Source organism: Schistocerca serialis, chromosome 2 (assembly GCF_023864345.2).
Source record: "Schistocerca serialis cubense isolate TAMUIC-IGC-003099 chromosome 2, iqSchSeri2.2, whole genome shotgun sequence".
Classification (NCBI taxonomy): Eukaryota; Metazoa; Arthropoda; class Insecta; order Orthoptera; family Acrididae; genus Schistocerca; species Schistocerca serialis.
This window is the reverse complement of record NC_064639.1, coordinates 171,524,545-171,549,662: the sequence shown is the minus strand read 5'-3', so window position 1 is coordinate 171,549,662 and position 25,118 is coordinate 171,524,545. Positions and strand designations below refer to the sequence as shown.

The 25,118-nt window shown below is 43.6% G+C and overlaps 1 protein-coding gene and 1 non-coding gene across 5 annotated transcripts in view; both read left to right on the top strand.

Annotated features, from left to right (window-relative positions):
- Positions 1-25,118, top strand: part of LOC126456883 (prolyl 4-hydroxylase subunit alpha-2) — a 334,176-nt gene that overhangs the window by 245,081 nt on the left and 63,977 nt on the right. For 3 of the 4 annotated variants that reach the window (XM_050092707.1, XM_050092706.1, XM_050092708.1), the window contains one exon: positions 18,854-18,910. The exons of the other annotated variant lie outside the window; for it this stretch is intronic. The gene's annotated coding sequence lies outside the window, so the exon portion shown is untranslated. The remainder of the gene's footprint in view (positions 1-18,853; positions 18,911-25,118) is intronic. 4 annotated transcript variants of the gene reach the window in all.
- Trnaw-cca (transfer RNA tryptophan (anticodon CCA)) lies at positions 19,569-19,640 on the top strand. Its single transcript has one exon. It is a non-coding gene; the product is annotated as a tRNA-Trp (tRNA).

Genomic DNA, 25,118 nt, shown 5'->3' with positions numbered 1-25,118 from the left:
TTCAGTTCCGTACAACAAACAGAGTCATGTCAACAATTGATGTTGCACATGGGCAGGCGTCAGTAAATAGGGTAGAATTCTCCAAACTCTTGGCTGTACATATTGATGAAAACTTGAAGAAGCATATCAATGAGTTTCTCAAACAAATAAGTTCGGCTGTTTTCGTTCTTCATATAATTCCTAGTCTTAAAAACGGTGGAATCAACCACCGGACATATTTTGCATATTTCCACTCAGTACTGTCTTATAGAATAATTTTTTGGGGTAACTCATTACTTAGAGAGAAATTATCGTGTGTTCAACCACAGTTGTCATGTAGGCACCACGTAAGGGGGTAGGCATTTTAACTGCAGCATCACAGTACATACATTCGTTAATGAAATTCGTTATAAATAATCTGTCACAATTTGAGAAGAACAGTGATATCCATACTTATAACACTATAGGAAAAAAGAAACTTTCTTAAGTCATTATTAAACCTGTCGTTGGCTCAGAAAGGAGTTTTGCAGCAAGAAAAAATTTTGATCATTTGCCAGATAACATAAACTGATAGGTAGAAAATGAAGTTTTAGATATAGTGTAAGACGATTTCTCTTGGTCAATTCCTTCTATTCCGCGGACGAAATTAGATTTAAAAATTGGTATAGCCTGAGAAAAAAGTATGGTTTTTAAGTGTAGTTGCAATATGAGTACGACTAGTACGATATTTGCTTTCCGTATTGTATTAATAGGGACAATAAAACACGAAGAATAACCAGTACTTTACTGTCCTTGTTAATACATGCCCATAAAACAAATATCGCGCTATACTGATCTGCGACCGCTCTACAGAACGAACACGTAAAATTCCGCTTTAAAAATATTTTTTTTTGTTACGGGATACAAACCGACGACGCTTTCCGTTTACGCTGGACGTCACCTGAAAGACGTGATGACCATTGTTTGTTTCGTCTCACTCCGGCCACACAATGCAAAAACGAAATTGCAGCATCTGCTATTACGCCAGAGGAAATGCGCCTAGAGACTCTTAGAGAGACATTCTGTATACACTGATCCGGCAGAACATTATGACCACCGACCTACTATCGATATAAAAACGTCCAGGCGATAGCAGTGTCACCTGGTAAGGAGTAACTGCCAGTCAGACACACACGCACGGTGCATGTAGTATGCGTGTGTAGAATGGGGAATGTGTGCGATCTACACTACTGGCCATTAAAATTGCTACACCACGAAGATGACGTGCTACAGACGCGAAATTTAACCGACAGGAAGAAGATGCTGTGATATGCAAACGATTAGCTTTTCAGAGCATTCACACAAGGTTGGCGCTGGTGGCGACACCTACAACGTGCTGACATGAGGAAAGTTTCCAACCGATTTCTCATACACAAACAGCAGTTGACCGGCGTTGCCTGGTGAAACGTTGTAAGGAGGAGAAATGCGATCCATCACGTTTACGACTTTGATAAAGGTCGGAAGCCTTCGCAATTGCGGTTTATCGTATCGCGACATTGCTGTTCGCGTTGGTCGAGATACAATGACTGTTAGCAAAATATGGAATCGGTGGGTTCAGGAGGGTAATACGGAACACCGTACTGGATCCCAACGGCATCGTATCACTAGCAGTCGAGATGACAGGCATCTTATCCGCATGGCTATAACGGATCGTGCAGCCTCGTCTCGATCCCTTAGTCAACAGATGGGGACGTTTGCAAGACAACAACCATCTGCACGAACAGTTCGACGTTTGCAGCAGCATGGACTCTCAGCTCGGAGACCATGGTTGCGGTTACCCTTGACGCCGCATCACAGACAGGAGCGCCTGCGATGGTGTACTCAACGACGTATCTGGGTGCACGAACGGCAAAACGTCATTTTTTCGTCATCGCCATACTGGCATATCACCCGGCGTGATGGTATGGGGTGCCATTGGTTACACGTCTCGGTCACCTCTTGTTCCCACTGACAGCACTTTGAACAGTGGACGCTACATTCCAGATGTGTTACGACCCGTGCATTATTCTGCTGAAATGTGGGGTTTCACAGCGATCGAATGAAGGGTAGAGCCATGGGTCGTAACACATCTGAATTGTAACGGCCACTATTCAAATTGCCGTCAATGCGAACAAGAGGTGACCGGGACGTGTAACCAATGGCACCACATACCATCACGCCGGGTGATACGCCAGTATGGCGAAGACGAATAAACACTTCTAATCTGTGTTCACTGCGATGTCGCCAAATAGGGATGTGACCATCGTGTAAACAGAACCTGGATTCATACGAAAAAATGACGTTTTGCCATTCGTGCACCCAGGTTCGTCGTTGAGTACACAATCGCAGGCACTCCTGTCTGTGATGCAGCGTCAAGGGTTACCGCAGCCATGTTCTCCGACCTGATAGTCCATGTTGCTGCAAACGTCGTCGAACAGTTCGTGCAGATGGTTGTTGTCTTGCAAACGTCCCCATCTGTTGACTCAGGGATCGAGAGGTGGCTGCACGATCCGCTACAGCCGTGCGGATAAGGTGCCTGTCATCTCGACTGCTAGTGATACGAGGCCGTCGGGATCCAGCACGGCGTTCCGTATCACCCTCCTGAACCCATCGATTCCATATTATGCTAACAGTCATTGGACCTCGACCAACGCGAGCAACAATGTCGCGGTACGATAAACCGCAATCGCGATAGGCTACAATCCGACCTTTATCAAAGTCGGAAACGTGATGGTACGCATTTCTCCTCCTTACACGAGGCATCACAACGACGTTTCACCAGACAACGCCGGTCAACTGCTGTTTGTGTATGAGAAATCGGTTGAAAACTTTCCTCATTTTAACACGTTGTAGGTGTCGCCACTGGCACCAACCTTGTGTGAATGCTCTGAAAAGCTAATCATTTGCACATCACAGCATCTTCTTCCTGTCGGTTAAAGATCGCGTCTGTAGCACGGTTCGTGGTCTAGCAATTTTAATGGTGAGTAGTGTAAATTAGATTTGTGGTCATAAAGTTTTGGCTGATCAATGTATATCCTGTTAACTGACTCGTTCCTCATCAATTCGATAAAGGAACCGTTCAGATGGTCTATGTAACATGTAACTCATTAACAACGAATGTCTTCTTTGCCTGCGTGCTGGCTCCTACTAGTAAAAGGTCGTGGCACTTGTCAGATATCTGTGAAGGCACTCGGTATAACTGTTATCTTTGGTTACGAGCCGACGATTCGCGAAGTCTGGGCTTGCGCAACGGCGGCCGGTCTTGTGCAGGAGGCGCTGTGGGCGGGGGAAAGCGGCGTCGTGCGGCAGGCGGGCTTTCGTCAGGCACGACCGGCGGATTCGTCTCTGCCCCGGCCCGAGACGGCCGGGCCACAGCCTCTGTGAGTCACGGCCGCAGATAGACCAAGGACGCGCCGGCGCGGCCAGATCTGTCGCGCCGGCATTTCCAGCCGCGCGGAATGCGCGTTACCGCAACGCGACGCGACGCCGTTGCCTCGCCCGCCCCTTTAATAAGGTCTACTAGCTGGGCTGCGCTGCTGCAGCTGCCGATGCCTTGGCGCATCCCGCGCTTCTTCCTACTCCCCCTCCTCCTTGCGTCATCCTGAGTTGCAGTGGCCACATCCTGTGAGTCATGCCCGCCGTCGATCTTTCTGCACCTCTATTCCGCAACCCGTACGGTGTGTCCCGGGGGGGTACATCCTGTCCACCGACCCATTTACGTATTTTATGCTCGAGCGGCGTGCGGTAGAAACGCTGTCGGTACCCCTGCTTAACTATAGTAGCTGACATTTGCAGCGATCGGGCTGGACTGCTCCAGCTAGCCATAATACGCTGATGATGCGGCGGCGAGATCCTGGTTCTGTCAGCAGCCACTGTGTTGACACTTCCTTTCCGCAAAAGCACTGTGCTTGCTAGTTCTCATGTAGGATACACATTCACACGCGAAAATTTCGCCTGTTACAAGACAAACGTAAATCCAGCCCTAATTAAAATTAAGAAATGGTTTTTGACGTGCTGTAACCGACAAGAAGAAGATGCTGTAATATGGAAATGATTAGCTTTTCAGAGCATTCACACAAGGTTGGCGCCGGTGGCGCCACCTACAACGTGCTGACATGAGGAAAGTTTCCAACCGATTTCTCATACACAAACAGCACTTGACCGTCGTTGCCTGGTGAAACGTTGTTGTGATGCCTCGTGTAAGGAGGAGAAATGCGTACCACCACGTTTCCGACTTTGATAAAGGTCGGATTCTAGCCTATCGCGATTGCGGTTTATCGTATCGCGACATTGCTGCTCGTGTTGGTCGAGATCCAATGACTGTTAGCAGAATATGGAATCCGTGGGTCCAGGAGGGTAATACGGAACGCCGTGCTGGATCCCAACGGCCTCGTAGCACTAGCAGTCGAGATGACAGTCATCTTATCCGCATGGCTGTAACGGATCTTGCAGCCACGTCTCGATCACTGAGTCAACAGATGGGGACGTTTGCAAGACAACAACCATCTGCACGAACAGTTCGACGACTTTTGCAGCAGTATGGACTATCAGCTAGGAGACCGTGGCTGCGGTTACCCTAGACGCTGCATCACAGACAGGAGCGCCTGCGATTGTGTACTCAACGACGAACCTGGGTGCACGGCAAAACGTCACTTTTTCGGATGAATCCAGGTTCTGTTTACAGCATCATGATGGTCGCATCCGTGTTTGGCGACATCGCGGTGAACGCACATTGGAAGCGTGTATTCGTCATCGCCATACTGGCGTATCACCCGGCGTGATGGTATGGGGTGCCATTGGTTACACGTCTCGGTCACCTCTTGTTCCCACTGACAGCACTTTGAACAGTGGACGTTACATTCCAGATGTGTTACGACCCGTGGTTCTACCCTTCATTCGATCCCTGCGAAACCCTACATTTCAGCAGGATAATGCACAACCGCATATCCTGTACGGCCCTTTCCGGAAACAGAAAATGTTCGACTGCTGCCCTCGCCAGCACATTCTCCAGATCTCTCACCAATTGAAAACGTGTGCTCTCTGGTGGCCGAGAAACTGGCTCGTCACAATATGCCAGTCACTACCCTTGATGAACTGTGGTATGGTGTTGAAGCTGCATCGGCAGCTGTACCTGTACACGCCATCCAAACTCTGTTTGACTCAATGCCCAGGCGTATCAAGGCCGTTATTACGGCCAGAAGTGGTTGTTCTGGGTACTGATTTCTGAGGATCTATGTATCCAAATTGCGTGAAAATGTAAGCACATGTCAGTTGTTCTAGTATAATGTGTTTGTCCAATGAATACCCGTTTATCATCTGCATTTCTTCTTGCTGTAGCAATTTTAATGGCCAGTAGTGTATCTACACTGACACAACAAATCCAAAATCCAATAGATCATTAATTTATAGCAATGAAATTTCTGAAATTCAATTGTCGAGGTTACATACTTAACTGATTAACGCTGCCGAGTTCACAGATTAACGTAAGCGCGATATAAGGCATTGCAAATGTGATACGCAGGTACAGTGATGCTGGTGTAACCATCAGAATGTTGAAAGCAAACATGAAAATCTCCATGGTTTGTCTTGTGCAGGTACCGGATGCCGGTCTGTGGCGCGGAGTTCCGTGCGAGTTGCATTTGGTCGGTCAATACAGGACGGTTAACGGTGTTTGGGGATGACACTGGAGTTGTCTTCCACTGATGTACCATATGTGCCCGATTTGAAATGTATATAGTGATAGAGCAGCCCAGGCCAACGAGTCGACACTCCGTACAACATGTTGAGTTACAACAGCAGTATGTGGGACGAATCACCAGACTGACGTACAATTTTGCAGTCAGGGTGCGTGAGAGGTAGATGCCGTGTTTCTAGACTTCCGCAAGGCGTTTGATACAGTTCTCCACAGTCGTTAAATGAACAACGTAAGAGCATATAGACTATCAGACCAATTGTGTGATTGGATTGAAGAGTTCCTAGATAACAGAACGCGCCATGTCATTGTCAATGAAGAGAAGTCTTCCGAAGTAAGTGTGATTTCAGGTGTGTCGCAGGGGAGTGTCGTAGGACCGTTGCTATTCACAATATATATAAATGACCTTGTGGATAACATCAGAAGTTCACTGAGGCTTTTTGCGGATGATGCTGTAGTATATCGAGAGGTTCTAACAATGAAAAATTGTTCTGAAGTGCAGGAGGATCTGCAACGAATTGACGTATGGTGCAGGGAATGGCAATTGAATCTCAATGTAGACAAGTCTAATGTGCTGCGATCCTTTATCATTTAGCTACAATGTAGCAGGTCAGCAACTGGAAGCAGTTAATTGGCTAAATGGTTCAAATGGCTCTGAGCACTATGGGACTTAACGTCTGAGGTCATCAGTCCCCTAGAACATACATCCATGCCCGAGGCAGGATTCGAACCTGTGACCATAGCGGTCGAGCAGTTCCGGACTGAAGCGCCTAGAACCGCTCGGCCACACTGGCCGGCGAAGCAGTTAATTCCATAAATTATCTGGGAGTAGGCATTACCAGTGATTTAAATGGAATGACCATATAAAATTAATCATCGGTAAAGCAGATGCAAGACTGAGATTCATTGGAAGAATCCTGAGGAAATGCAATCCGAAAACAAAGGAAGTAGGTTACAGTACACTTGTTCTCCCACTGCTCACCAGTGTGGGATCCGTAGCAGATACAGTTGATAGAAAAGATCCAACGGAGAGCAGCGCGATTCGTTACAGGATGATTGCGAAAGCGTTACGGAGATGATAAACTCCAGTGGAAGACTCTGCAAGAGAGACGCGCAGTAGCTCGGTACGGGCTTTTGTTGAAGTGTCGAGAACATACCTTCACCGAGGAGTCAAGCAGTATATTGCTCCCTCCTACGTATATCTCGCGAAGAGACCATGAGGATAAAATCAGAGAGATTAGAGGCCACACAGAGGCATACCGACAATCTTTCTTTCCACGAACAATACGAGACTGGAATAGAAGGGAGAACCGATAGAGGTACTCAAAGTACCCTCCGTCACACACCGTCAGGTGGCTTGCGGAGCATGGATGTAGATGTAGATGTAGACGTAGATAACCACGAGGGTGCGCCTGCTGTACTCCGAAATCGCACCCCAGACCATAACTGCCGGTGTGGGTCCAGTATGTCTAGCACACAGACAGGTTGGTTGAAGGCCCTCAGCTGGCTTCATCTAACCAACACGCGCTCATCACTGGCACCGAGGCAGTACCAGCTTTCATCAGAAAACACAACAGACCTCCGCCCTTCCCTCCAGTGAGCTCTCGCTCAACACCACTGAAGTCGCTACAGGGCGTCTGGTTCGGAGCTGCCCTTGAAGTAACCGATTTGTAACAGTTCGTTGTGTCACTGGTGCCAACTGCGATGTGCGGGAGCCATTCGCTGAACACGATGGTCTTCCCTCTCGGAAGTACCATGTGGCCGTCCGGAGCCCGGTCTTATGGCTACAGTACATGTCGGTAACCACCGCTGCTAGCAGTCATATGCAGTGGCTACATTCCTAACATTTGCTGCAGTACAGCAGAAGGAACTCAGTGAAGTGTTGATAATAACGTCTTTCTCATCTTAAAGGCATTCTTGGCTAACATCAGCTCACCGCGTCCAATCTCAGACGGAACCATCACTCACGACCGTTATAGCGCGTATTTAAAGCAAGCCTGATCTGTATCCTCATAGTGACGCTACTATCGCCACTCTTATGCAACTGGCGCCAAGTTTGAGGTCAGATGTAGAAACACACCTACCAACTTTCGTTTATCTCGCATAACTCCTTCATGGTGTTGAGATAAAAGAAATTATTCAGTTAGTTAAGGAGACGAAACTTTAATAGTCATGGGGGACTGGAATTGAATAGCAGGGAAGGGAGAGAAGGGAAAGTAGTAGGTGAATATGGACTGGGGGTAAGGAATGAAAGAGGAAGCCGCCTGGTAGAATTTTGCAAGGAGCGTAACGTACTCATAGGTAACACTTGGGTTAAGAATCATGAAAGAATACGTGGAAGAGGTCTGGAGACAATAGAAAATTTCAAATAGATTATATAATGGAAAGACAGATTTAGGAACCATGTTTTAAATTGTAAGGCATTCCCAGGGGCTGATGTGGACTCTGACCACAAGCTATTGGTTATGAACTGTAGATTAAAACTGAAGAAACTGCAAGAAGATGGGAATTTAAGGAGATGGGACCTGGATAAACTGAAAGAGCCAGAGGTTGTAGAGAGTTTCAGGGAGCATTAGGGAACGATTGACAAGAACGGGGGAAATAAATAACTAAGAAGAATGGAAGGTAGGAGACGAGATACTGGCAGAAGTAAAGCTCTGAGTACCGGGCGTGAGTCGTGCTTCGGTAGCTCAGATGGTAGAGCACTTGCCCGCGAAAGGCAAAGGTCGCGAGTTCGAGTCTCGGTCAGTTTTTATCTGCCAGGAAGTTTCAAGAATGGATAGCTTTGAGAGATGAAAAATAGTGAAGGCAGCAGAGGATCAAGTAGGTAAAAAGACGACGGCTAGTAGAATTCCTTGGGTAACAAAGATACATTGAATTTAATTGATGAAAGGAGAAAATAAAAAAAATGCAGTAAATGAAGCAAGCGAAGAGGAATACAAACGTCTCAAAAATGAGATCGACAGGAAGTGCATAATGGCTAAGCAAGGATGGCTAGAGGACAAATGTAAGGATGTAGAGGCATATATTACTAGGAGTAAGATAAATACTGCCTACAGGAAAATCAAAGACACCTTTGGAGAAAAGAGAAACACCCGTATCAATATCAAGAGCGGAGACTGAAAACCAGTCCTAAGCAAAGAAGGAAAGGCAGAAAGGTGGAACGAGCATATAGAGGGTCTATACAAGGGCGATGTACTTGAGGACAATATTATGGAAATGGAAGAGGACATAGATGAAGGTGAAATGGGACGTACGATACTGCGTGAAGAATTTGACAGAGCACAGAAAGACGTAAGACAAAAAAAGGCCCCAGGAGTAGACGACATTCCATTAGAACGACTGATAGTCTTGGGAGAGCCAGCCAAGACAAAACTTTACCATCTGGTGAGCAAAATGTATGATACAGGTGAAATACCCTCAGATTTCAAGAAGAATATAATAATTCCAATCCCAAATAAAACAGTTGTCGACAGATGTGAAAAATACCGAACTGTCAGTTTAATAAGTAATGGCTGCAAAATATTAACACGAATTCTTTACAGAGTAATGGAAAATTGGTAGAAGGCAACCTCGGGGAGGATCAGTTTGGATTCCGTAGAAATGTTGGAACACGCGAGACAATACTGACCCTACGACTTATCTTGGAAGGTAGGTTAAGGAAAGTCAAACCTACGTTTCTAGCATTTATAGACTTAGAGAAAGCTCTTGACAATGGTGATTGAATACTGTCCTTCAAATTCTAAAGGTAACAGGGGTTAAAGTACGGGAGCGAAAGGCTATTTACAGTTTGTACAGAATTAGATGGCAGTTATAAAGAGTTGAGGGGCATAAAAGGGAAGCATTGATTGAAAAGAGAGTGAGACAGGGTTGTAGCGTATCCCCGATGTTATTCAATCTGTATATTGAGCGTTATTCATTCTGTATATTGAGCAAGCAGAAGGAAACAAAAGAAAAATATGGAGTAGGAATTAAAATCCACGGAGAAGAAATAAAAACTTTGAGGTGTGCCAATGACACTGTAATTACGTCAGAGATAGCTAAGGACCTGGAAGAGTAGTTGAACGGAATGGACAGTGTCTTGAAAGGAGAATATAAGATGAACATCAACAAAACAAATGAAAGTATTTGTATGGAGTGTGGCCATGGACGGAAGCGAAACATGGACAATAAGTAGTTTAGACAAGAAGAGAATAGCTTTCGAAATCTGGTGCTAGAGAAGAATGCTGAAGATTAGAGGTGCTGAATAAATTGGGAAGAAGAAGAATTTTTAGCACAAGCTGACTAAAAGAAGGTATCGGTTGGTAGGACACATTCGGAGGCATCAACGGATCACCAATTTAGTTTTGGTGGGAAGCGTGGAGGGTAAAAATCGTAGAGGGAGACCAAGAGATGAATACACTAAGCAGATTCAGAAGGATGTAGGTTGCAGTAGTTACTCGGGGATGAAGATACTTGCACAGGATAGAGTAGCATGGAGAGCTGCATCAAACCAGTCTCAGGACTGAAGACCACAACAACACATGACATACAGAGTGATTGGCGATTGAATGCTTGCCAGAAATACGAAAAGCGTTTTATGCTATGAGAAATTATCAGTACTGAACAGAAACATTGTTTATTGCCCGTGTGTGGAAAATAAATCGCAGACGAGCATTCAATTTTTCTAACAATGGCCAGCTGAGAGATAAAGGGGGGGGGGGGGGGGAAGAGAGCTTTAAAAAATAATTGAGAGCTAGCTAACAAAGTGACCCTTCCTTTATGCAACTAGCGTTGTGATTCATTCGAAAGGCTAAATTGCAGTGACATAACGGTTACACGAAAGAGCCATGCTACAACTCAATTTATTTATCATTGCAATAGAATAAAACTGCGTATTAAGGGCTCTTAGCTGGTGCATTGTACTTAAATTTCTCTATCTCAGAATTCGCTGTGTCATAAAAACTCTTTTGCCCATCTGTAGGTACATTTTGTAGATGCCGCTATCACTACTGCTACTGTTGTTGTCATTGTTATGTCTTATGTAACTATGATGTAAAAAATACTGTGTGTGTGTGAAACCCTGGTTCGATGTAATTGAGGACGTTCAGGCTCTGACGTCATCAAGTTTAATGAACAAATAAATAACTTCTCTTAATATGGATTTGATCTTCTCTGTACAGATGCGTGGTCATGTCATGCCCACAGATTCTCTGAACCCCGTGTGGTTTTAAGTTCTTAGATTTGCTTAGTGTATGCAGTATTCTGAGCACACACCTACTGACGCGAGCAGTCGGCCTCTCCCTGCTGAACGCCGCGATGTGTACCGGAAGCGCGAGTATTTTAAGCTCTGCCTCACTTGTGTTCACCAGCGCACGGCGCCCCCGGGGGCAATATCCGAGTACGGGTAAGAACAAGTGCTGAGAAAAATTCTTGACTGTTGGAGCTTCGCGAAGCATCTCTTTCCCCTAGGGATTTAACGAAGGAGAGGGGTCACCATTCTACATTTCGCAGCGTCGACATCTCCATATAGGGTCCATTTAAGTGTTGCCACTGTGGCCGTGCCGTTAATATGTAAAACAAGTGTCTCATCTCGGCTGTAGAATGCTGTTTTATTCTGACGTTAAGTGCGACATGTTTCAGGACTCAAGCCCATTTACGAGCACATTCACCTACAACTCTCAGATTTGCTTATTTTATTATTATGGAAATGACAAGAGCCAATACTGATATTGCGGGGCGACACCACAGGCCGCATAGGTACTATTGTTATTTCTTTGGTATCCAACGTAAATCATAATATGTAAATCAGAGATGGTAAAATAGTCTATATTAAAGTTGAGTGGAAGTCCAAATCCGCAGTAGTTGTTTATTGTGTTTTCACTGTATGGCGACCGTTTTCATACCCCGTAGATATATCGTCAAGTCTACTTAATACCCAATGTGCCACGAATTCCAAGGTACAAGTGCGCATAAAAACTTGTCACTCCTTGATGGAACCTTGGATGAAACGGCAGATCGAATCCGATCTGAACAATCCATACCAAGCGAGGCGGCGTCGTGGTTAGCACACTGGACTCGCTTTGGGAGGACGACGGTTTAAATCCGCGTCCGACCATGCAGATTTAGGTTTTCCGTAATTTTCCTAAACCGTTCCAGGTAAATGCCGGGATGGGTCCTTCGAAAGGGTACGGCCGATTACCTATCTCATCCGTGACACAATCCGAGCTTGTGCTCCGTCTCTAATAACCTCGATGTCGACGGGACGTTAAACCCAATCTCCCTTCCTTCCTTCCGAACCCTGCAAGCAAGATCGTAAGAGATGGAAAAGAGCCACCGTGTTACAACAACTGAGTTAGAAAACTGCTGCGGAAGCAAAGGGAGCTCCACAGCAAACATGAACATAGCCAAAGCCTTGCAGACAAACAAAAATTACACGAAGCGAAATGTAGGGTGAGGAGGGCTGTGCGAGAGGCGTTCAACGAATTCGAAAGTAAAGTTCTATGTACTGACCTGGCAGAAAATCCTAACAAATTTTGGTCTTAAGCGATAGGTGCATCAAAACAAAATGTCCAGACACTCAGTGACCAAAATGGTACTGAAACAGAGGATGACAGACTAAAGTACGAAATACTAAATGTCTTTTTCCAAAGCTGTTTCACAGAGAAAGACTGCACTGCAGTTCCTTCTCTAGATTGTCGCACGGATGACAAGATGGTAGATATCGAAATAGATGACGGAGGGATAAGAAACAATTAAAATCACTCAAAAGAGGAAAGGCCGCTGGACCTGATGGGATACCAGTTCGATTACACACAGAGTACGCGAACGAACTTGCTCCCCTTCTTGCAGCGGTGTACCGTAGGTCTCTAAAAGAGCGTAGCGTTCCAAAGGATTGGAAAAGGGCACAGGTCATCCCCGTTTTCAAGAAGGGACGTCGAACAGATGTGCAGAACTATAGACATAACGTCGATCAGTTGTAGAATTTTGGAACACGTATTATGTTCGAGTATAATGACTTTTCTGGAGACTAGAAATCTACTCTGTAGGAATCAGCATGGGTTTCGAAAAAGACGATCGTGTGAAACCCAGCTCCCAGTATTCGTACACGAGACTCGGAGGGCCATAAACACGGGTTCCCAGGTAGATGCCGTGTTTCTTGACTTCCGCAAAGCATTTGATACAGTTCTCCACAGTCGTTTAATGAACAAAGTAAGAGCATATGGACTCATCTTCATCATCATCATCATCATCATCATTCAAGACTGATTATGCCTTTCAGCGTTCAGTCTGGAGCATAGCCCCCCTTATACAGTTCCTCCATGATACCCTATTCAGTGCTAACATTGGTGCCTCTTCTGATGTTAAACCTATTACTTCAAAATCATTCTTAACCGAATCCAGGTACCTTCTCCTCGGTCTGCCCCGACTCCTCTTACCCTCTACTGCTGAATCCATGAGTCTCTTGGGTAACCTTGCTTCTCCCATGCGTGTAACATGACCCCACCATCTAAGCCTGTTCGCCCTGACTGCTACATCTATAGAGTTCATTCCCAGTTTTTCTTTGATTTCCTCATTGTGGACACCCTCCTGCCATTGTTCCCATCTACTAGTACCTACAATCATCCTAGCTACTTTCATATCCGTAACCTCAACCTTGTTGATAAGATAACCTGAATCCACCCAGCTTTCGCTCCCATACAACAAAGTTGGTCGAAAGATTGAACGGTGCACAGATAACTTAGTCTTGGTACTGACTTCCTTCTTGCAGAAGAGAGTAGATCGTAGCTGAGCGCTCACTGCATTAGCTTTGCTACACCTCGCTTCCAGTTCCTTCACTAAGTTGCCATCCTGTGAGAATATGCATCCTAAGTACTTAAAACCGTCCACCTGTTCTAACTTTGTTCCTCCTATTTGGCACTCACTCCGTTTATATTTCTTTCCCACTGACATTACTTTCGTTTTGGAGATGCTAATCTTCATACCATAGTCCTTACATTTCTGATCTAGCTCTGAAATATTACTTTGCAAACTTTCAATCGAATCTGCCATCACAACTAAGTCATCCGCATATGCAAGACTGCTTATTTTGTGTTCACATATCTTAATCTCACCCAGCCAGTCTATTGTTTTCAACATATGATCCATAAATAATATGAACAACAGTGGAGACAGGTTGCAGCCTTGTCTTACCCCTGAAACTACTCTGAACCATGAACTCAATTTACCGTCAACTCTAACTGCTGCCTGACTATCCATGTAAAGACCTTTAATTGCTTGCAAAAGTTTGCCTCCTATTCCATAATCTTGTAGAACAGACAATAACTTCCTCCTAGGAACCCGGTCATATGCCTTTTCTAGATCTATAAAGCATAGATACAATTCCCTGTTCCACTCATAACACTTCTCCATTATTTGCCGTAAGCTAAAGATCTGGTCCTGACAGCCTCTAAGAGGCCTAAACCCACACTGATTTTCATCCAATTGGTCCTCAACTAATACTCGCACTTTCCTTTCAACAATACCTGAGAAGATTTTACCCACAACGCTGATTAAAGAGATACCTCTGTAGTTGTTACAATCTTTTCTGTTTCCATGTTTAAAGATTGGTGTGATTACTGCTTTTGTCCAGTCTGATGGAACCTGTCCCGACTCCCAGGCCATTTCAATTATCCTGTGTAGCCATTTAAGACCTGACATTCCACTGTATTTGATGAGTTCCGACTTAATTTCATCCACCCCAGCCGCTTTATTGCACTGCAATCTATTGACCATTTTTTCCACTTCCTCAAATGTGATCCTATTTCCATCATCATTCCTATCCCATTCTACCTCGAAATCTGAAACATTACTGATCGCATTTTCACCTACATTGAGCAACTCTTCAAAATATTCCCTCCATCTGCCCAAGGCATCCACAGGATTCACCAGCAGTTTTCCTGACCTGTCCAAAATACTTGTCATTTCCTTCTTACCTCCCTTTCGAAGACTGCTAATTACGCTCCAGAATGGTTTTCCAGCAGCTTGACCCATAGTCTCCAACCTGTTTCCAAAGTCTTCCCACGATTTCTTCTTGGATGCTGCAATTATCTGTTTGGCTTTGTTTCTTTCTTCAACATAACTTTCTCTGTCTACCTGGGTTCATGGTGTGGGTTCCTGTAGTCATGTCCTAGTTCATGAACCACGGGCAACGTATGAGTGGCCAAGTAAGTGGTCCCAACAGTCGGGATACCAGTTACTTTGGAATAAGGCTGGGCATCTCGGACTTATTCTGAGTCGTGGTCACCTTTGTGCTCATACGGCAAAGACTACCAAATCCACCGGTTAGTCCCTCAGCCGTTAGGGGTAAAACCCAATGGGACTCGGGGCAAGTAAGGCTAGCAACCTGCTTCCCTGGTACTTTAAATATGATGCTGGCAACAATCAGAGCAATCAGAGCATATGGACTATCAGACCAATTTTGTGATTGGATTCGTGAGTTCCTAGATAACAGAACGCAGCATATTCTCAATGGAGAGAAGTCTTCCGAAGTAAGAGTGATTTCAAATGGCTCTGAGCACTATGGGACGTAACATCTGAGGTCATCAGTCCCCTAAGAGTGATTTCAGCTGTGCCGCAGGGGATTGTCGTAGGACCGTTGCTATTCACAACATATATAAATGACCTTGTGGATAACATCGGAAGTTCACTGAGGCTTTTTGCGGATGATGCTGTAGTATATCGAGAGGTTGTAACAATGGAAAATTGTACTGAAATGAAGGTGGATCTGCAACGAATTGACGCATGGTGCAGGGAATGGCAATCGAATCGCAATGTAGACAAGTGTAATGCGCTGCGAATACACAGAAAGAAAGATCCTTCATCATTTAGCTACAATATAGCAGGTCAGGAACTGGAAGTAGTTAATTCCATAAATTATCTGGGAGTAGACACTACGAGTGATTTAAAATGGAATGGCCATCGGGAAAGCAGACGCCAGACTGAGATTCATTGGAAGAATCCTAAGGAAATGCAATCCGAAAACAAAGGAAGTAGGTTACACTACACTTGTTCGCCCACTGCTTGAATACTGCTCACCGGTGTGGGATCCGTACCAGATAGGGTTGATAGAAGAGATAGAGAAGATCCAACGGAGAGCTGCGCGCTTCATTACAGGATCATTTAGTAATCGCGAAAGCGTTACGGAGATGATAGATAAACTCCAGTGGAAGACTCTGCAAGAGGGACGCTCAGTAGCTCTGTACGGGCTTTTGTTGAAGCTTCGAGGACATACCTTCACCGAGGAGTCAAGGAGTATATTGCTGCCTCCTACGTATATCTCGCGAAGAGAATATGAGGATACAATCAGAGAGATTAGAGACCACACAGAGGCATACTGACAATCTTTCTTTCCACGAACAATACGAGACTGGAATAGAAGGGAGAACCGATAGAGGTACTCAAGGTACCCTGCTCCACACACTGTCAGGTGGCTTGAGGAGTATGGATGTAGATGTAGGTGCATGATCTGTAATACATCTCCATCATGCATGGTTCGAATCGGATGTCCATCCGCCGTTTCATCCAAAGTTCTATCGAGGAGTGACATCTTTTTATGCGCACTTGTACCTTGTTATTCGTGGCACACGAAGTACTAGTTTTACATGACCTAAAGATATACCTCCAGGGTATGAAAACGGTCGTCATACAGAGAAAAAACAATAAACTGCCGTTGCGGATTTTGACTTTCACTCAACTTTAGTAGAGAGTATTTTACCGTCGTTGATTATAAATTATTTCGTTCACATTATGTACAAGTTTCTAGCTGTGATTGGTTTTTGTAGCAACATATCAGTGCGTTATGAGCCCTCAGTAAGGTAGCTAGAATAAGGGCGTGATATTTGCTGCCTGCCCTCAGATGCTCACCATTAAAAGTCGGCCCTATTCGGAACATTTCATGTCTACCGTTCTCTGCTCAGATTGCCGCCACACGCAACGCAGCAACACTGTAATCGCATGATGACGTGTTGTGTAATCTGTATGAGCTGATTATTAACTGATTATAACAGTAATTGTACCTGTATCTAAATGTATTTTGCAATAGGAGACGCGATTAGAAATGCTTACTAATGTTTTAACTGTATTTTTTCTTCTCTCAATTGTGTCACAACAGAGTTGATATATTGACATGATCATTGCTACAAACAAATACCGCGTTTGCAGGTGACTGTGTGTGTGAAGCACATTGACCAATCCATATTACTTCCGTGTTAAAATATACACCATAGCAGTAGACCAGTATGTGTCGCGTAAGTCGTGAGTTGTCGATACTGGAAGACGAACATCCTGTAACCACTCAGTGGCCACTACTTTACCCTCTGCCACTGACCAACTTAGTTCGCGGCAGAATTCACCAGCGTCAATGAAAATTAAGTACATCGTAAAATATTACTGTCTTTCTCTATTTGTGTTTGTTACTGAGCACGAAAACTACAAATGGTTCTGAGCACTATGGGACTTAACATCTGTGGTCATCATTCCCCCAGAACGTAGAACTACTTAAACCTAACTAACCTAAGGACATCACACACATCCATGCCCGAGGCAGGATTCGAACCTGCGACCGTAGCAGTCGCGCAGTTCCGAACTGAGCGCCTTAACCGCAAGACCACCGCGGCCGGCGGAAAACTACACTCTTAAGACGTTGTTAACGTTAATTGACTTTTTTTTTATTCGGCTGTTAGTTGTTAGGTGCATATCATTATAAAATACGGCCTAGAATCGTGGGCCGCTTGCATACTTGATTCGCGCATGCGGCCCGATCACTGCCCTAATTGATTTTTATGGTCTACTTCGTACCAACATTACATCAGCTTAGTTTCTTACGTGTTAATTACCCTAGAATAACGTAGTTCACAACAATATATTACTCAGTTTTCAGTTATGATAAGAAGAATTAGTCCATTCAGTACATAATTAAATGAAAATGTATAATCTTTATTTTACCTCTGGCGTACCCTCTGCGATATCTTCACGTATCATTGGCGATAGGGCTACCATTACGGGGGTATGCGTACGTCGGTTGTATACCACTGCTTTGGTTCAACTAATCTGAGTACCACAGACTGCTTTTACTTAGAAGAATGAATGAGTGTAGCTCAGTCAGTCAGAACATTAAAGCGTGATTTCAGTTGAAGATACGAATACATGATTCAATCGCCAGAAAAACTACAGACTGGTTTCACTTCAATAGAAAGAATGAATAATTCAGTCAGTATGCATAATTACAACCGACTGTGTCGACTGTTTTCATTCAGTTACTACCACAGACTGTTTTCAGTCGATAGAAATGAATAAATAATAATAATTATTATACAGAATCATTACACCACAGCAAAACTTGCTCGGGCATTCAGAGATAGATGAACAATACATTGTTCGCGATGGAACAAGAACGTTGTCTATCTCAACAAACGGATACATTCTCACCAAAGGCATGATTTTAGCACAACCATCCGTCAACAACTCCATGAGATCTCTGCTATGTCAGCCGCGTGAGTTAATCTAAAGACATTCACGCTCACAAGCTACATTAAAACGAGAAACGTGACAAGCTGCTTTAAAGCGAGAGTCGTTCGGAGTGGGAACAGAAAGTATGTGTACTACATGTTCTGTTAACCAATTTAATTGAGAAAAGAGTTATACGAGACACGTTACAAAAAGCCATATTTACTACCGACATCTACATACATACGTACGTACTCTGCAAACCACTGTGGAGCGAACGGCCGACGGTGCATTGCATGGTACCAGATATTTCGGTTTCTTCCCGTTCCAGTCAAATATGGTGCGCTGGAAGAATGACTGTTTAAATGCCACCGCTCATTGTGATAAGTCGACTTCTTAAAAAAGCTTCTAAGAACGAGCTAGGTAAGATAACTTTGGTCTGTTGAGTGAATTCGATGGGTACTGACCGCCTTTTAGTTTCTGCCAACTGAAGCAAGCTGACAACAGTGTGTTTATTGTGTGTACTTTGGCAGCAGAATAGTATTGTTAACGGTTGTTGAAATTTATGTGGAATAGAATTTGACGTCTTACTGTCATTTTAGACGCAATAAAACAGTGCTGTCCGCTAACTAATCATGATAACGAACAGGTAGTGCTTATTCAATATCACTCGAGTTTATTCTATTTCTGTCGATTCAGGTGCTCCCGTCACCCATCCTGCAGAGTGTCTTCTTTGGTGATCAACACACCAGTAAGGTAAGAGCAATCACCTCGAATATGAATGTGCTATTATGTAAACGCGAATTGAACTGGTTTTGAATTTTCCAGTGTCAGTGGGGTTGCAAAATGTTTAAATGTTAGCACGAATATTGAATTTGTCTGTGGAAACCCCAGGATGTTGAATACAGCGCTCAGTTGTGACAACACTCGCGCCAACTTCCCCTCCTTTTCTCATCTAATCTTGATTGTGCTGTTTGATCTGACATATAGTGAGGGTTAGGTTGGAAGAGCGTTTGACTTGAGGACACCAAAGAATGTTAATGCGAAATTGCAACTGATTGACTTGCTACGTATGCCCTTCACGCCATTACGTCGTGTGGACTGTGCTTTGTGATTGATTCAGCCATTTCTAGAATCCTTCGTTGCCAAAATTCGCACCTTGTTAACAAATTATTCTTCACAAATAACTGGCTATAAATGCGGGATAAATTCTTAGACATGGACATGTGAAATAGAGACATTTGTATCCGTTGATGCGTATTGTGCAGATATATTGTACATTAACTATGAAAAGCTTTAAGGAGACGCACACTGAAATATGTTATAAAATATTAATAAAAGAAATTTCAACCGGAAATAAGATACACGCGTTGAATATATTTAAGTGCTTGTGCTAAGGTGAAAACGAGTATATGACTCCGTGGCGCAACGGTAGCGCGTCTGACTCCAGATCAGAAGGTTGCGTGTTCAAATCACGTCGGGGTCAAACATTTTTATTTTTAGTTACTTATTCATTCTTCACTCTCAGTGTAAGGCTATAATAAATCTGGTGTTACATTGGTTATTTTATAAAATTTATGTACATAGGATGATTACAGTTAATACTCTCACGGGCATGAATTTTACGACCAAACAAATGATTGTTGTTAGTTAATTGAAGATTGTGAATGCATAACTGAATAGATCCACAATGAGGTGTGACGGCTAAAATTAGACTACTTACTATTAGTACTGCGAAGAAGAACTAATTTGTGTTAAGTGTCAGTTCTACAAGTTTGTCACAGTGATCTAAGGTAGAACAGTTCTACCAACAATTGTACTTGCAACAATGAAACTTTCAGTAAGGATCCACGTGTAGAGTATAACGTAAATGTACGTCATCAACTAAGGATGATTTTTGTTGCTGCTGTCTTATTTTTTTTTCCTACACCTTGGCCACGCTGTGAGAGAGAAACAGAGGTCAATCAGTAACACAGTATACTTTGCTTATTTTCATTCAACAATGTCATGGAGTTATAGCCAAGGATAACACACATTCGGCAGAAAGTATTATTGCAGAACGAAGTGGTATCCACTGACGTATGTTTTAACTACAGCATCACAGTACGTAAATCTTATGAAATTTATTGCAAATAATCCTTTACAGTTCAGCAAAAATAACGATCGTTGGTATAATTACAAAAGTGCAATAAAATGAGGTGTTTTGCGCTTCGATGAAACTGAATTTAGTTCAGAAGTCTTGTCTTGGCGGTCCATGCGGGAGTGACATATAGGGGGATGAAGAATATCTCTAATAAAGTCGCGGCAGGCGTTGAGGTGGAGGGAGGAGGGAACGGGCACGGTTATACCTAGATGCCTCGCTTGACACTGGTTTTTTAAATTTTATAAGCAAGCTGTCTCGAGATAGTCGGTATGTATCCTTAAACGTCTGCCACTTTATAAGTTTTGCAGTATTTCCGTGGCAGTCTCCCATGGGTCAACAAAACTGTCTCCAGTCGTTCAGTATTCGCTGTTAACCCTCTTTGATATGGGCACCACGCTCTTGGACGGTATTCTAGGATGGTTCGCACGAATATTTTGTAAACAATTTCCGTTTTAAAGTGTCTGCATTTTGTGTGCTCAGATGGTGAACGAAGTGTACTATTTTCTCCCCTACTGTTGACCCTATATGATTATTCTATTTAATATCGCTACAGATTATTACACCCAGGTATTTCACCGGTTCCAATTGTGAATCATTGGCATTGTAGTCAAAGGATTCTACTCTTCTGTATTCTATGAAGTGCACAAGTTTACGGTGGCTTGAACTACTGCACATATTTAATTTTTTAGCTTGTTGTTACTCTTTGTACAACTTTGAAAACTAAGCCGGATGTGACTTCGTATTTGTGCAGTTTTCGTCAGACAATACTTCATTACAGTTAACTACATCTGCAAAATGTTCAAGGTTACTATTGTGGCAGGCAGTTAATATACAACATGAACATCAAGGGTCCCAACACACTTTGCCGAGGCACAACAGATGTTATTTCTACATCTTCCAATGACTCCATCCAAGATAATGAGCTGCGTTCTCCTTTCTAAGAAATCCTCGATCAAATCACAAATTTCGTTTGAAAGACTATGTAATCGAACTTTCATTAACAAACGTTGCTTTGGTACAACATAAAATGCTTTTAGGAAGTCAAGAAATAGTACATCTATCTCTTTGCGTTATCCGCGACTTTCAAGAGGAGACACAGCTGTGCTTCAGTCAGCTGTTTTCGGAATTCGTCCTGGATGGCATGTCGGAGGTCAATCTACGCGTGTAATCGCTTTTATAGAACCTATGTTATTTTTTGCTGTGCTTCAGTCTCATAGCTTTTCGGGATACAAGTCTCGATAACTTTCCAAAGCTTCCAGGTATAATCAAATACGAATTACAGTCAATATAACTCTTTCGAATGAACTAGAGTAGAAACAAAATGGGAAAGTGGGCCTAAGTTCCTGTTCAGCTTTAGGAGCTATGAAATCGGATACCTTATTTAAACTCACCGTAAGTGAAATAAGTTCAAGTATTTGTGCAGTCATCGCCATCAAGTCAAATGGTAAGCTTAGATTTATCGGTAGAATACGAGGAAACAACAGTCCACAACAGAGATCACAAACTCACGTAGAAAGCGCAGAGTAATTAGTTTGTACGATCTCAGCTGTTCCTCTCACTGTACAACAGACAGTATCGAAATCTGACAGAGGGCAGACAAACTGCGTGAACCATTGTAAATGCATGAATTCGGAGTGACGGTCGCAATCGAAAAATAATTACTGCAAGGTGTAAGTTGTTCATATCAATAAAATAGTAAATATTTATTCCAGGCCCTTTGTTTTCTCAAAGTATCCTATTTAGAATCATTTACCGTCTGCTAATTTTCCAGATTTTTTGGAATCAAAAAATGGTTCAAATGGCTCTGAGCACTAAGCGACTTAACTTCAGAGGCCATCAGTCGCCTAGAACTTAGAACTAATTAAACCTAACTAACCTAAGGACATCACACACACCCATGCCCGAGGCAGGATTCGAACCTGCGGCCGTAGCGGTCACGCGGTTCCAGACTGAACCGCCTAGAACCGCACGGCCACACCGGCCGGCTTTTTGGAATCATCTGCATAAATTGGTTGAGCAATGTTTGCGAGGGATCAACGTAGTTGATATTGCTAATTTATGTAACAGTTTTGTTTTATTCAGAAATATTGCGGACAGGCTATAAAAACATGCTTCATAGAATTAGCCGAGTATTAATGTTAGATTCTCCACTTGATCAAGGAGTAATCTTTGCATTTTTTTCTTCCTGGTGCACGATGCTGCCTTATTATATACCTACGGAATATGTATTCAGGTATTACCAAAAACACAGGGAAGAGCAACTAGTTTTGTAGCAAAACGCGATGGTGACCAAGGCAAGCTGGTGATGGCATGCGGAGAGATGCATCTGCATCGAATACGGTTGAACCGACCGACAAGGAAGAAAATAAATACTATTTTAACAAGGTTCAGTACATTTAGTTGTATATAAAAGTTGGCAATCACAGAACACCTGTGGAGTTCTCAGATGTGTTACATGTCTCTGCTCTGTGCAATGCTTCTAACCTTGGTAAGTTCTAATGGCAGTCGGAGACGATTATTGTATGTTGCAAGTATCTTGCCGACCTCTGAAAACAACATTCCTTCTAACATTTATAAAATCTTTGTGCTTCTCACTGGAATTCACAGTGTCACAATAACACTTCCCCACATGACTCTTTGAACGCAAAGGGCACGAAAGTTACCTACGATTGTCACGAATTGTTTTGCGGGGAAACATTTGTGCACTTCGTAGAAGCTGATCTGCAAGTCGTTTGTGAACTGTAATAGCTGCAGTAGAACTTTCTTCCCATTCGTCCAAAACTTTCATTTATACATTTCTGTAGTGAAACAGGACCATGGATAATAATGGAAGAGTTGTGGAGGAAATGCATGAGCTCAAAAAGATTTGGAAGGAGTACTTTGAAGATCTGTTGAGTGCCGTCAAGCGGGTAACTAACAGCGATGGAGAGCCTAAGGCAGCAGACGATTATAATAGTGGGGAAATTGATGATCTAACTTGGAATGAAGTGGAAGAAGCCATAAAGAGGATGAAAGGGGGCAAGGCACCAGGTTGGGACGAAGTAACAGTGGATATGATACGAGCAGCAGGAGAAATAGGAACCCAGTGGCTATACAGAGTGCTGAGGGTGGTGTAGAAGGAGAACAGAATTCCTGAGGATTGGAAGAAAGGAATTATAGTCCCGATCTTCAAGAAAGGGGATAAAAGGAGATGTGAGAACTACAGAGGAATCACCCTGCTATGCCACTGTGGAAAAATCTATGAAAAGATCCTGGAGAAGAGAATAAGAAGCAGTATTGAAAGTAGACTGCAAGAGGAGCAGTATGGTTTCAGACCGGGAAGATCAACAACGGACCTCATAATTGCGGTAAGGCAACTGCAGGAAAGACGCTATGAGTACGGGAAGGACTTAATCATGGCCTTTTTAGATATTGAGAAGGCGTATGACAGTATCTATAGGGACAAGCTCTGGGATGTGCTGAACGCAGAAGGGATAGATGAAGAGATAACACGAAAAGTCAGAAAAATGTATGAGGGAAGTGAGAGTTGTGTGAAAGTGGGGAGGGAACGTACTGCATGGTTCAAGCTGGAAAATGGGCTGCGACAGGGAAGTGCACTTTCGCCTTTATTGTTTATTATTGTTATGGATGAAATCCTACAGCAAGTATCAGATGCAATTGGAGATCATAAAATGAAAGCAGTGCTTCTTGCCGATGACCTGATGTTATGGGGAAATTGCGAGAAGGAGGTGCAAGAGCAGTTAGATGTATGGGAGGCAACGGCAGCACAATATGGAATGCGTTTCTCTGCAAAGAAAAGTGAAATAATTGTCACAACAAGGAAGAAGAATAGGCCAAATGTGGATATAACTTGTGGAGGGGAAAAACTACAAGTGGTAGAGAACTTCAAGTACCTGGGAAGCATGATTGAAAGTAAGGGGGGAAACGCAATGGAAATAAATGAAAGGTGCAGAAAAGCAGGGCAGTTCTGCAAATGCATTAGGGGGCTTATTTGGAGCAAGGAGGTGCCACAGAAATCCAAGGGAATTATATACCGAACCTACTTTGTCCCCATATTGGCATACGGAAGTGAGACATGTGTAATGCACAAAAGCGACAAAAGTAGAATACAGGCTAGTGAAATGAAGTTCCAGAGGAGCAGGTTGAGTGTAACAAGACGAGACAGATTGCGAAATGTGTATGTGAGGGAAAGACTAAAGGAGGAACCAGTACAGGACAGGATAGAAAAATCAAGACTGCAGTGGTATGGACACATGAAGAGAATGGATGAGGGAAGAATTCCAAAGAGGATGTTTGATCTGCAACTGGAGGGGAAGAGACCCAGAGGAAGACCAAGAGATAGATGGGTGAAGGGTGTGAAGGAATGTGTGACGAGAAGAGGAGAGAACTGGACGAAGGTGGAAGAGGGGGAACGGTGGAAAAACAGAACACGATGGAGAGGCTTGTGTTCCCGACAGACCAAGCCAGTGGCTGGAAACTGTCCAAGATGATGATGATGATGATGATGTAGTGAAACAGATGGAAAATTCGCAACGTAATTGCTTCCCTCACAGTCACGATAATACTTTGTTTTGACCTTTGGACTTTCCCTTCAGCTTTCATTATAATTCCTCAAGTCTTCACTTTGTGCTAATTATGCTAAGCCTATGGAGTACGCCGTAACTGTCTGGAGGCAGAGTAACTCAATTTTCCTCATTCACGACGTTGCCGTTTCGTGCAAATAACTTGAGTGAAGTACCGCCGCTTGTTATTGGTCGTTAAGAACAATACATGTAGACACAATCGCTAAATACACGGACAGAATGCTAACCTCCACAAAAG